Consider the following 13,156-nt stretch of genomic DNA (forward strand, 5'->3'; position numbering starts at 1 on the left):
GTCAGAATTAATTGTTTTAACCCTTAAATGAGATTGTGGAGGGGAGCTCATGGTTCTGGCTGCTCTGCAGGAGCCCCCACAGCTCTGGTACCGTGGGCTGGAGCACTGGGAAATTGAGACATTTTCTGTGCTGAAATGGTGGCAACACAGCACTGAAATGCCACAGAAACTGGATATTTGGGTATCATATACAGAAACTGGATATTTGAGTATTATATACAGAAACTGGTGGATATTTTATACAGAAAGTGGTGGATATTTAGATATTATATACAGAAAGTGGTGGGTATTTTATACAGAAAGTGGTGGATATGTGGATATTTTATACAGAAAGTGGTGGATATTTTATACAAAATCTGGTGGATATTTTATACAGAAAGTGGTGGATATGTGGATATTTTATACAGAAATGGTGGGTATTTGCAATGGCAGTGTTTAGTCAGTGGTGTTTGATGTGATAATGTCTGTGTTTCCTGTGTGGAAAAGGAAAACTGAGACATGACTTGAGGCTGCTTTGTCCTTTTTTATCCCCATGAGTCTCCCTAGACTGTGCAGAGCTGAGATTTGGGGGCAGGGGAGGGGAGCCAGCCCACGAGTGAGCCAGCTCAGGGTCCCCTGTCCTGGCAGGGACGGGCACCCCTGGGCACCCCCAGCCCTGCCAGGACCTGCCCATCTTGTCATTCCTGCAGGAAGGAAATGCCCACACGGCTGTTCCCCGGTGGACTCCCTTTCTTTAGGAGGTTTCTGTAAATATTGTTATTTATTTAGAAACCCATGGGTGCCTGAGGGTTTGCTGTGCTGTTCAGAATTGAGGTTTTTATCAGAATTCGTCTCAAACTCTGTAACAAAAGGCAGGGAAATGCCATGTGGGCTCTGGAACGCTGTAGGTTTGGGGTTTTACAGAAAGCCTGGAGAAGGTTTCAGGAGTCCCTCCTTCCTGCCTGGGGCTGCCCAAACCCAAATCTTCCCAAAAAGCCCAAAGCCCGTGGTGAGTGCTATGGGGTCAGTGTTAAACACACAAAGAGCAGAGCAGGACTCAGCCCCTGATTGTGACTGAGGAGATCCTTGGTGTGACACCAACAGGAATTCGTGTCCCCCGTGTCCCCCTGCCCCTCCTGCCTGGGGCTGGGGTGTGAGGGCAGGGCCAGTCTGGCACTCTCAGCTCCCCCTGCCCAGAGGGCTGGGAAAGTTTTCCTGGCGATTTGTGGTGCCCCAAACCCCACACCTCTGTCACCTTGTCCTGTTAGATGGCATCCTCCATCCCATAATGACAGCAGCCAAACAAACCCAGCTGGGGCTGCCCCTGGAGCCCTGCAGTGCCCGGGGCCAGGCTGGAATTTGGGATGAGAGCAGCTGGGATGGTGGGAGGTGTCCATGGGATAATGGGATGGGATAATGGAATCCATGGGATGGGATAATGGGATGGGATTTGGGATGGGATCCATGGGATGGGATTTGGGATGGGATAATGGGATGGGATCCATGGGATGGGATCCATGGGATGGGATTTGGGATGGGATCCATGGGATGGGATTTGGGATTTAAGGTCTCTCCAGCCCAGCTCATGCTGGGATTTTGGGACTGGAGCTGGAAGCTGACCCTGGGCTGGTGCTGAGGGTCCTGCTGAGTTTTGCACCCCCTGGTGCAGCTGAGCAGATCTCCACAGCAGCCCCATGTGCACCATGAAATGGCGAATTGCCTTGTTTGGAGGGGGTTCATTAGGAAGATTAATGAGGTGTTATTTCTCCCTCATTCACTGTCGTGATACAGAGGGGACACAGTAATTTTCCCAGCTGTGCTCAGCAGCGATTGCTCCTCTCCAGGGTTCCGGCAGCGCTGCCTTGTCATCACTTAAACTGCTCAATCTTTGCAAGTGTTATTTGTCAGCTTAATTAGCCCTAAAGGAAGCACTCCTTTTAAAATGAGACAACAGTTTTGTTTTTCCCGGAGAAAGACATAATGTTCCGAGCAGAGGCAGCTTGTTTAAATAAAAGAGCTTTTAAGCTGAGTTTTGTATCAACCCTGAGAATCGTTCCCAGGCTGTTCCTCAGCTTGCCCGAGCCCTGTCCCCACGAGCCACCGGTGCCACGGCAGGGCTGGGAGTGGCCGGGCACTGTCACACAGCAGGGAAAGGTGAAACGTCTCCCATGGGAGCTGTCAGTGCTCAGTCCCACTGAATCCCAGAATCCCAGGGGCTGGAAAAGCCCCCCCAGCCCATGGAGCCCCACCCTGTCCCCAGCCCAGAGCTCCGAGTGTCACCCCCAGGGACAGTGACCCCAGCTGGGACCTTTCTGTCTTTGAGAAGAACTCAGAATTTATTTTGCTGTTCTTCCAGGGTGAAAAGTTGAGGAGGAAGCTTGGAAAAAGGCACAGGGAGTCCTGACGGGGTGAGTCTGATGTTTGCCCCAGACCTGTGTGACCACAGGAATCACTTCAGCTAAAACCAGTGGTGAGTGAGGTTTTAGATAAAAGTAAACCTGTGGAAGCTGTGGAAGGGGATGAGGGGATATTGATCAGGGAATATCGATAAGGGGATATCGATCAGGGGATATCGATAAGGGGATATTGATAAGGGGATCAATAACCAACCTGAACCCCCACTGCCAGCCCAAGGGAAGGAGCTCCAATAGATTTTCATCTTCAGAATGAAATTGCATCATCCTTTAAAACATCCCAACAACCCCCCAAAAAACCATCCTTACAAAACCCAGTTCTACCTGAGCGTTCCCTGTCCATCAAGAAAATGTCCCCTCGGTTTCGGGAGCTGGGCTGCAATTAGGATCAGCTGGAGTTGGGATCCCAGCTCTGCCTCTTTTCCTTATTTATGATCACTCACCCTGGATGTAACGATTGATTCCCATCTCGGCGTTTTTGTGGTGTTCCCGCAGGTTTCCAGCTGAGGTGGCTGCTCTGCTTCTGTCCCCGGCAGTTCTGTGCCGGGTCACAGCTGGTGGAAGGGATGGCACCTGTGTCCCCTGTGTCCCCTGTGTCCCCTCTGTCCCCGTGTCCCCTCTGCACAGCCAGCTCCTCACACTCAGGATGTGCCACAGGGAATTCAGAGGAACCGTGGGCTCAGGGAGGGAGACTTGAGGAAGATTTTTATCCCAATTCCTGTGACTTTTCTTTCAGGAGTTTTCACTCCCCCCCTTCAGGGAAATACTTGGTGAAAATCCCACTCACAGGTGCTCCAGTCATTCCACTGGATCCCCTTTTCCCCATTCCCATCCCACTGCCCGAGCTCCAGGGGATCCTTTAGGGGTGCAGCCCCTGCCAGGATCAGCTCCCACCCCCAGTCCCCAAAGCTCAGCCACCTTAATGACGATTCTTTATTAATTACCTGCCCCACCAAGGTGCAGAGCTTTTCATTTCCATGGTGCTCCCTGTGCATTAACCAATAAATCCCCACAGAATCCCAGGGAGAGTGGGAAGTGCTGTTATTCTTCTTCTATGGATGGCAAAATGAGATGCAGAGAGGTTAATAGCAAGTCTAATTGGACAATAATTACCCACTTACCACACTGAAAATTAAGAAATAATCCTCCCATTGTCATTACATCAGCAGAACAAGGAGAGAGCAGTGCTCACGTCCTCCCCATCCCACCATTTAGCCAAACAGCTGACATGCAAATGAAAGCAAAGGGAGCACAAGAGCAGATAAATAAATTGTTCTTTCCTTGTTTAACATCTATTTTGCACCACTGAGTCACTCAGGATAGAAGAAAATTATTAAATTTCCTCTGGAATCTATTAGGACATGACAAAACAAAAGCAAGCTCCATTTGTAGAACACATCTGTTGGAAAAGAAATGGAAGAAATAGGATTTAATTACTGCTATGGACTGGTTTCACTTCATTTTTCTGGGGAGGAAAAAAAAAAAAAAGTAGGATAAAAATTTCTGCCTTAAAAAAGACCAGTGCTCTGATAATTCTGTTTCTCCTTATGTTTTGTCTTTCCTCTAATAAGGCCATTATACCAAAGGCACCCTCAGTATTGATTGAATACTCTGGATGTTGGGTCTTCACTCAGTTTACAAAGGGAGTTTTCATCCAAGCCAGCCCTTAGAAGCTGCTTTGATACTCTCTGAGACTCCAATTTCAGTGCTGGCAATGAAACCATCCCAGGGTGCCCCAAACCCAGCCTGGCCTTGGGCACTGCCAGGGATCCCCTCTGGGAATTCCAGCCCAGCCCTGCCAGGGAGGAATTCCTGCCCAATCTCCCACCCCTCCCTGCCCCTGGCAGTGGGAGCCGTTCCCTGGGTGCTGCATGTGAGGGTTTATTATCAGTGACTGTGAAATTTCAGGCACTCCAAGCACTGTAGAGTTTTTAAATTTTATCTGTGAATTAATTGGGACTGTGGGTCAAGCCCCAAGCCCTGCTGTGAAAGGCTGGGTGCTCTGAGGAGCCTTTCCCTGCAGGAATGGCCCAGGCAGCTCCAGAGCATCCCTGGAACAGCCCTGGCAGCACCACGGAGTTCACCTGGGAATGGAACTTGGGAAACTCAAAACAAACAGAAAAGCATTTTGCAGGTTTTTTTCCAAACCATCCCGACCGAAATCACCGTCTCTATCTGGTTGTGAATTGTGCAGCACAGACCCGAGTTCAGATTAAATCCCTGAAGGGGATCGATAAATCTGCAGAAATCCAGTATTTGCAATTAAATTCTCCAGAGCTGCTCTCTAAGTACTCAAATGGGGGGCTCAGAAAGGACCTCTGCCTCTTGATGCATCATTTTTTGCTGTGAATGCTCCTCCAATGAAAAATGATGGCAAACAAAAATAGATTTTCTGTCATGGGGGTAATTGTTCTTTTTCTTAGTGCACTCCAAATATTTCTGTAAAGCATCATCTGCTCTTTAAACACATTTTGTAGGACATCAATGGAAGTCAATACCTTTTGTCAATGAGTAAAATATTAAAAGTAATGAGCTGACCTGTTCCTTATTTAGCTATTGATCCTAACTCTGCCCTGCTTTGTCTCCCTGCCAGTGCAAGGTTTGGGATTTGCTTCCAGAGCCAGGCACAGGAGCCCGAGCTGGGAGGGACTGGGCCTGCTCCCAGGGGTTTGTTCATGGTCATTCCCTGATGGGGAATGACAGTATTAATTATTATTAATTGATTATGAATTATTATTAATTGATTTATTATTATTATTATTATTATTATTATTATTATTATTATTATTATTATTATTATTATTATAGTGTCTTGAGTAAAACAACCAACGAGGTGCTGAAAGGCAGGGCCTTCTGCTGATTTTATTTGCACTGATGTTGCTTTCAGTGGGGAAAGGGGAGTTTGGGTGTATAGATTTTAATTAAGGCTGCAAACAACCTCTAGGAGATACAGCTAAGATTGGAGAGGAAAAATTAATTTTTGTGAGTCTGAACTGCCTGTTTCTGTAATGGTGAGGATTAAAAAAGGAACTGGGGATTGGAGATAGCAGATTAAATAAACAGCAGAGTGTTTTCAGTTGCATTCAGTGCTGCTGCAAGTGGAGTGAGCACAGGGGTGGAAGGAGGGAAGCAATTGCTGCACCTTTGGTCCCAGTCCTGTGCATTCACCACCCGGGGGGTTCGTCTGCTGAGCTCCTGGGAATGTTCCTGGAGCTGCTGTGGGAGCCCCCGTTCCTGGGGAGATGGAATTGCTCCCCCAGGGCTGGGGGGCACTGGGGGTGCAGCCCCTCTCTCATCAATAGGGAAAGAATTCCCAGAATCTGGGGGCTGGCTCTGGTTCAAGGCTGCCTCTCATCGAGTGATTGATTTCTTTATTTCTCTTCTCTGCTGCCAGCCCCCGGGAACGTGATGGAGTTAAAATCTCAGAACCTGAGAAGTGCAGTGAATTATCAGGGGAGTCCTGCAGGACAAAATTCTCCTGAAGGTGTCATTTCTTGTCTTGGCCAGCCTGGAGCTGCTCCAGAAGTGTGGAAACCAATTGAGGCAGACTTTGCTGCCAGGCAGTCCAGAAATATCCCCTGGACAGAAGGGATAAGGACGAGGTTACTATTTGGGGGCTTTGGACTCGCTCCCATCTGCTGTCAAGGTAAAGTCTCTCCTAATGTTGCAGAAATTTCCAATCCCCAGCAGAAGCTGAGCGTGAGGAGGGGGAGTTATTGACAGTTTAGCAGTGATGGAGCAGGAGAGAGAGTAAATGTTAAATGCACTTTACTACACAACAAATTTTCACTTTATGGCATCCCAATACATCAAGAAATGTTGCTCGCTTCTGGCCAGGAAAATGTCATTCATTTTGCTATTCATATTGCTTGGAAAAAATAAGTGTAGTGCTCATGGTTATTTACAGCCTCCCAGCCCCTGGGAAAAGCTTCCCAGCCTTCCCTCAGTGCAGAATTGCTGCTCCCTGCTGTGCTGGGGGCTCAGCCCCTGCTGCCAGGCCAGCAGCTCCAGCAGGCAGCTCGACCCTGAGTGGGGAGAGCCAAACAAACCTCCTCACCTTCCCCAGGACTCCAAAAATTAATTCCAGCAGGTGCCTGAAGGAAATGGGCCAGGACAGCTCTGTCAGCCCTGCAGGAGCTCCTGGTGTCCCTCACCTGGGGCAGGTGAGTGCAGAGCTCTCCCCTCACAGGGATATTTGATTTATACCCTCAGGGATATTTGATTTATAGAGCCCTTTGTGCCTGCTTTGCTCAGCACTCTCAGCAGGGCTGGGCTGGCGTTTGGCTGCTCCTGATCTGGGGGCTCTGGGCGTTTTCAGCCTTGGTCTGAAGTTTCTTGCCCAAGACTGTTCCAGATCAGAAGCCAAATTAATGAAGTGGCTTTGGTGTGCCCTGTGTGCCAGTCCCCTGTTCCAGAGAGGGTGAATCCAGAGAAAATGACAAATTCTCCTGAGTGTTTGCCTCTTGGAGCAGATCATGGCTGAGGGCTGTAAAAGCCATAATAAATAAAGCTCAGTCCCCTCTCTGGAACCCTTGGCAGCCACGTGCCCTGTGCTGAGCGCTGGGGTGGGGACACCTGGGAGTGTCCCTGGCTGGCACAGGATGCTCAGCCCCCGGGTGGGGTCCCTGAGCTGTGCAGGGAACTGCCCGACACGGTTCACTCATGGATTCACTGCTCTGAGTGCTGCTGGCAATTACTGGAGTGAGATAAAAGTGTTCCAGCAAGAGAGGAGCAGGAGGGAGAAAACAACCCCTGCAAGTGTGCAGAGGAGTATCTTGGTTTTACAGCTGCACACAGCATCCATCAAAATGCCACCTGCACACCCTGGCTGCTACCTGGAGTTACACAGATCCCCTGAGCTTACTGCATGCATAAAATGCACGTTTAATGAAGCAGGCTCTGTCTGTGCTTCCAGGAGCCTTTAAAAGTGAAGTACAGAATCTATCTGTCCATATGTGTGACCAATGCCTGCCCAGAGCAGAGGGAAAGGGATTTATTCCATCATAGCCACCAGCTTTCATTGCTACAGTTGAGTGGGTGGCGTTCTAAGGTGTTCAAGGTAAGTCCAGGTGCTCTCAGGAGCGTTTTGGGGACCTGCAGGTCCGTGTCAGGTGTTCAGTAGCGCCGGGCAGGCTGGGCAAAGGCGGATGTTGGAGAATTTCAGCGGTGTCTGCACAGAGCCCACCCCGGACTGCTTCGGGCTGGAAGGGACCCGAAAGCTCCTCCTGTTCCCCCCCTGCCACGGCAGGGACGGCTCCCAGCAGAGCAGCCTGGTGTCCGTCTGTCCTGCCCATCCCGGTGTCCGTCTGTCCTGTCCAGGCTGGTGTCCGTCTGTCCCTGTCCATCCCGGTGTCCGTCTGTCCTGTCCATCCCGGTGTCCGTCTGTCCCTGTCCATCCCGGTGTCCGTCTGTCCTGTCCATCCCGGTGTCCGTCTGTCCCTGTCCATCCCGGTGTCCGTCTGTCCTGTCCATCCCGGTGTCCGTCTGTCCTCTCCATCCCGGTGTCCGTCTGTCCTGTCCATCCCGGTGTCCGTCTGTCCTGTCCATCCCAGTGTCCGTCTGCCCATCCCGGTGTCCGTCTGTCCTGTCCAGCCTGGTGTCCGTCTGTCCTGCCCATCCCGGTGTCCGTCTGTCCTGTCCAGGCTGGTGTCCGTCTGTCCCTGTCCATCCCGGTGTCCGTCTGCCCATCCCGGTGTCCGTCTGTCCTGTCCATCCCGGTGTCCGTCTGTCCCTGTCCATCCCGGTGTCCGTCTGTCCTGTCCATCCCGGTGTCCCTCTGTCCTGTCCATCCTGGTGGCCAGTGTCCCTGTGCAGTGGCCAGCCCCAGCCTCAGTGTGTGCAGCTCTGTCTGTCTGTCTGTCTGTCTGCTCCTCACACCCCCAGGGCTGAGGTGGGGGAAGATGGCAGGAAAGAATAGGCTGGTTTTTATTTCTGTGTGCATCAAATCCTGGTTTTATAACTTATTAATGATAAATGGATCTCAGGAGATATTAACTCTGTATTTACAGGGTGTTTAGACATGCTGGGGGCTGTTTTAAATGTACCAGCTGCTCGGTGCTGATTTAAGTACACAGATGTTCTTATTAGCATAACATTCAAATCCAGTGCCCTCCTCCTCTGCATCCTGCCAAAACACAAAAACAGCTCCCAGAGCCCTGCAACAGCCTCTCCTCCCCTGGGGCCTCCTCAGCTCCCAGCCCATGGATCCCATGGATCCCAGCCCATGGATCCCATCCCACTGATCCCATGGATCCCATGGATCCCAGCCCATGGATCCCATCCCATGGATCACAGTCCATCCCATTCATCCCATGGATCCCATCCCATCCCATCCCATCCCATCCCATCCCATCCCATCCCATCCCATCCCATCCCAGGGATTCTTGGGGTGCTTTGCTGGGGTCACACGGGCTCAGGGTGGCCCTTGGGTCCCTGTGAGCTGAGGGTGGGGGTGACACCGAGCTCGGAGGGATTTGCAGATGTTTGGAGGTGTTTGTTGCAGGTGTTTGCAGCTGTTTGTTGTAGATGTTTGTTTCCAGGTGTTTGTTTCCAGGTGTTTGTTTCCAGGTGTTTCCAGGTGTGCATTTGCAGGTGTTTGCAGATGTTTCCAGGTGTTTGCAGGTGGGTGTTTCACTGCTCTCGTGTGGCTGCCCAGGACAGCAGGAGGTGACAGGCTGTGACAGGCTGCTGGAGCAGAGCTGACAGGAGGGGACAGAGCTGGTGGCAGGGGGTGAATCTCCCTTTTCCAAAGCCACTCTCCTCTCCAGGGGCACGGCCCTCCAAGGCCCTTCCACTTCTCATTCTCACTTTTCCTTTCCAATTCCCACATGGTGTCACAGCGAAACAACCAACCAACCACACCCCTTCATTATTTCACCCTACCCACAAACAGGAGTTGTGTGAAATTTCTCCAGGAAATCTCCATTCATTTCAGCTCAGCCTTCCAGAATGTGGGAACAAACACCTGGACTGACGAATATTTTAGGCCAGTATCCAATTTTAATTTAATTCATTTAAAAACTTTTTTTAAATTTTTTTTTTTAAATTTGCCTTCCAGCTTGCTTTATGACTGTTAAACCCCTTTGGTCCCTAGTTCTTCTCTCACTGGGATGTTTTATATTTATTTAGATAGATGTAGATAGGTAGATAGATGTATATATATATTTATTTATTTAGATGTATATATAGATTTATATAGATGTGTGTATGCCTTTATATTATTTATATATATTATTTATATATATTATCATTTATATTATTTATATATGTATATGCATATATATTTATATTTATATACATACATACACATAGATACGTATGTATGTATATGTATATGTATATATGTATATATGTATATGTATATATGTACATGTATATATGTATATGTATATATGTGTGCATATTCCCACATTTATTTCTTTTTGTTCTGACTCTTTTCTTGCAGAGCTCTGAGCTGCCCCTGGCTCCTGTGGCTGCCCTGCCTCTCCAGGCACGGAACACAAAGGGAACCTTTTGGTGGCCCCTGGCCCCCACGCCAAACACAAAGTGGTGACCACGCCAGGGATGGAAAGGGCTCCAAAGCCAGGCTGGAGTCTTGAAAAAGATGAGGGGAGATTGGGGCAGGAAATCTCCGAGGCTGCAGGAGGAGCTGCCAGAGCTTTGTTCGTGCCCCCCGCCGAGGCAATCAGGACTAATGGGGACATCAGAGCAGCCAGGACCACAAATCAGAGAGTCCCCGGGGCAAATAACCCCCAGGAGCTGGAGCATCCTCAAAGCACCCCCCTCCGCCTCAGCAATGAGTAAAAGGCTCGTAAACAGCAGAGAGAAAATTTTTGCCTGGTGACTGCAAATAAGCACCCAGCAGAGCTGTTAAAAGTTGCTTGCTGAAGAGAAAAATATGATTCTTCCAGTTTTATGGGCCATGTTCAGATAGCTCTTACTCCTGCGCCATAAATCCAATTTTCACATGGATTAAATGGAAAGGCAGCAGAGGCTCTGCTGAATAATGCAGGGGCTGTGGTGAGGGGCAGGGATGGATCCTGCTCCGTGCTCAGAGACTGGGGCTGCTCCCAGGCACCCCCCACACCCTCACACCTTCCCCAGGCTGTGTCCACACCTGTCCAGGTACACGGAATTCATGGAATTCATGGAATGCACGGAATTCATGGAATTCAAACCTCAGAAGTGGCCCTGGAGCTGAAGCTGGGAAGCTGGTTCATTTGGGTTCATTTGGGTTCTTTTGGGATCATTTCAGTTATTTTGGGTTCTTTTGGGTTCTTTTGGGTTCATTTGGGTTCACAGTCCCTGGGCCCCACTGGAATCACCCCGATGGAATCACCAAAGCCAGGCAGTGAGTGAGTGAGTGAGTGAGTGAGTGAGTGAGTGAGTGAGTGAGTGAGTGAGTGAGTGAGTGAGTGCTGCAGCCTTTGGTTTCTGAGAAAGCAGCGCTTTGCCATGGAGAATAATGAAGGTTTGTAGTTCCCTGGAAGAGCTTTCATCTCTTTCCCACTAAATACCCCACAAATGGGAAGCTGATGTTTTTTTTTTTCCCTTTGAGTGGAAGGCTCTGCCTGTCCCCTGGCTCTGACCCAGCCCCTGGCCCAGCTGGGGCTGTGGCTCTGTCCCCTGTGCTCAGTTTGCTGTCAAATGTTTGTTTGTTTGTGTCTGTGCCAGCCCTCCTTCCCCTCCCCATGTGGGACTGACCCTGCTGAGCCCCCAGCCCTCCCTCCCTCTGCCTTTGGCTGCTCTGCTGAAGGGGTTAATTTGTTTAAACACAAATTTGTTCTCTTGAGTTAGGGCTGGCTCCTGCCAGCAGAGTGGAAAAGTGATTTGATTTTCCAGTTTCAGCGTGGCAGATGTGTGTGTGGGAGGGCTGTGAGGGAAAGGGGGGCTGTTGTTGTTTGTAGGGTGACCAAAATCTGCTCCACCAGATTGACTCCAACCCAGTTCAGCCCACTGGGGTGGTGACACTGACACGGCACTGCTGTCACGGGGGGCCAGAACATGGGGGGTCCCAGGGCCATGGCGAGGGGCTGGGGGCACAGGAGCAGGGATGGGGTGGGGGCAGATCCTGGAACTGGGATGGTTTGGGAACTGGGATGGGGTGGGAGCTGCTCCCATCCCTGCCCATCCCTGTTCCTACACCAGCCCTCAAATGTCATCTCCTGTGCTGGCTCAACATGTCTGCTTTGTGATTAATCTGTCTCATGCCTGAGCTCTGAACCCATTTAAACAGCCTCAGCAGCCTGGGACTTCCTACAAGGTTTTCCATTTGCTTTTGCTATTTACTGTAGAAAATTGCTGATGGAAGAAAAAAAAGAAGTTCCCCTTTGGCCCAGTGCCCACAGCTTGAAGGGATGAGGAGCTGAGGTCCATCTGCTGAGATGGGAAGGCAGGAACAAAAAGGGAAAGATGAGAGTGAGAACATCTGGATTTTGGTCCCAAGGTGTCCCTGTAACAGATTGAAGCCCTGAAACACCAAACCCACCACATTAAGTCGTCCTGGTCCTTGTGACCCCTGCTGGAAAAGAGGGATGGAGAGAGGGGAAGGAGGATAAGCAGGGAGTCCATGGAATGTTAACCAGTGCCAGGCTGCACTCAGCAACTGGGCCCAGCAGGTTTGGGTTTTCTCTGGAGTCAGGGAAGGTTCCCACCCTGTCCCGGTGACCCTGGCAGGGCTCTCCCTCTGACCCTGCTCCTGCCATGAGCTCAGTAAGGCTGGAGAAGACCCCTGGGATCCTGGACTCCAACCTTCCCACAGGAGCCCCGGGAGGTGCAGCAGCTCCACAGCCCCGTGCAGTGACCTTGGCAAAAAGTTTTGTGCACTCAAATACTTGGAGGTGACTTAGGAAACAAAGCATGAGGTTTTTATGGCTGGAAGTGTTTATCACCGTGTCTCAGCAGTATCTCATGGCACGAGTCACAGTTATAAAAGCACTTGGAGCTTATTTGACAGTAAATGTTTTGTGGCCATTCTCTATTTCTTCCCCTTGTATTTTTTGAAGCTGCTGAGCTGTGCCAGCAGTGTTTGTGAGCACCCGAGCCCAGCGTGCAGGGCTGTGCTGGGGGAGATGGAGCCTGGCCAGCAGTGGGGTCTGGGGGCTCTGCAGAGGGCAGGGGCTGCTCTGGCCATCCCAAATGATTCCCTGCTCCACGGCAGAGCCCTGCCAGCCTCCCGCGGGGGGGGAAGGAGCAGAGCGGCAGCTCCGTGTCCAGGAGTGCATTTAGGGCAGGGTGCATTGCCTGGGAGAGCAGCAGAACCAAAACTGGGACATCTGTGACCCACAGAGCAGCGTCTGGGGAGGGCTCTGAGCCCGGGCACGCCTGAGCCCACCCCGAGCCGAGCCTGGGAGAGAGAAACACAACCCGAGCACATCCCTGGGAGAGAGAAACACAACCCGAGCACAAGCCTGGGACACCTGCCAGGGTGGGGACCCCGGGCTGCTGGCACATCTGTATGTAACATGGCACATCTGTATTTAACAGGTATTTAACATATTAACATCTGAATTGAATGTTGGCACATCTGTATTTAATGTAGCACATCTGTATTGGCTGTTGGCACATCTGTATTGACTGTGGCACAGGGATGGCCGTGCTGAAACAGCTGGAATGATGAACTATAGAACTGCTGGCCCAGAGCAGCAATAATCCCGAGGTGAGTGGTGGAAGAGCATCAGTGCCCAGCCCTGGAGGTGACACTGAGTGCTCTGGGCTGGGGACAGGGTGGGGATGGGGCACAGCTGGGACTCCATGGTGTTGGG

At 50.6% G+C, this 13,156-nt stretch overlaps 1 long non-coding RNA gene across 1 annotated transcript in view; it reads left to right on the forward strand.

Moving 5' to 3' along the window:
* Positions 1–13,156, forward strand: part of LOC148221942 (uncharacterized) — a 38,966-nt gene that overhangs the window by 20,289 nt on the left and 5,521 nt on the right. Inside the window, exons 4-8 of the long non-coding RNA XR_015807095.1 lie at positions 2,336–2,449; positions 5,788–6,039; positions 7,309–7,452; positions 9,838–12,878; positions 12,934–13,050. This is a non-coding gene — a long non-coding RNA (uncharacterized LOC148221942). The remainder of the gene's footprint in view (positions 1–2,335; positions 2,450–5,787; positions 6,040–7,308; positions 7,453–9,837; positions 12,879–12,933; positions 13,051–13,156) is intronic.

Source organism: Sturnus vulgaris, chromosome 15, assembly GCF_052056855.1.
Source record: "Sturnus vulgaris isolate bStuVul1 chromosome 15, bStuVul1.hap1, whole genome shotgun sequence".
NCBI lineage: Eukaryota > Metazoa > Chordata > Aves > Passeriformes > Sturnidae > Sturnus > Sturnus vulgaris.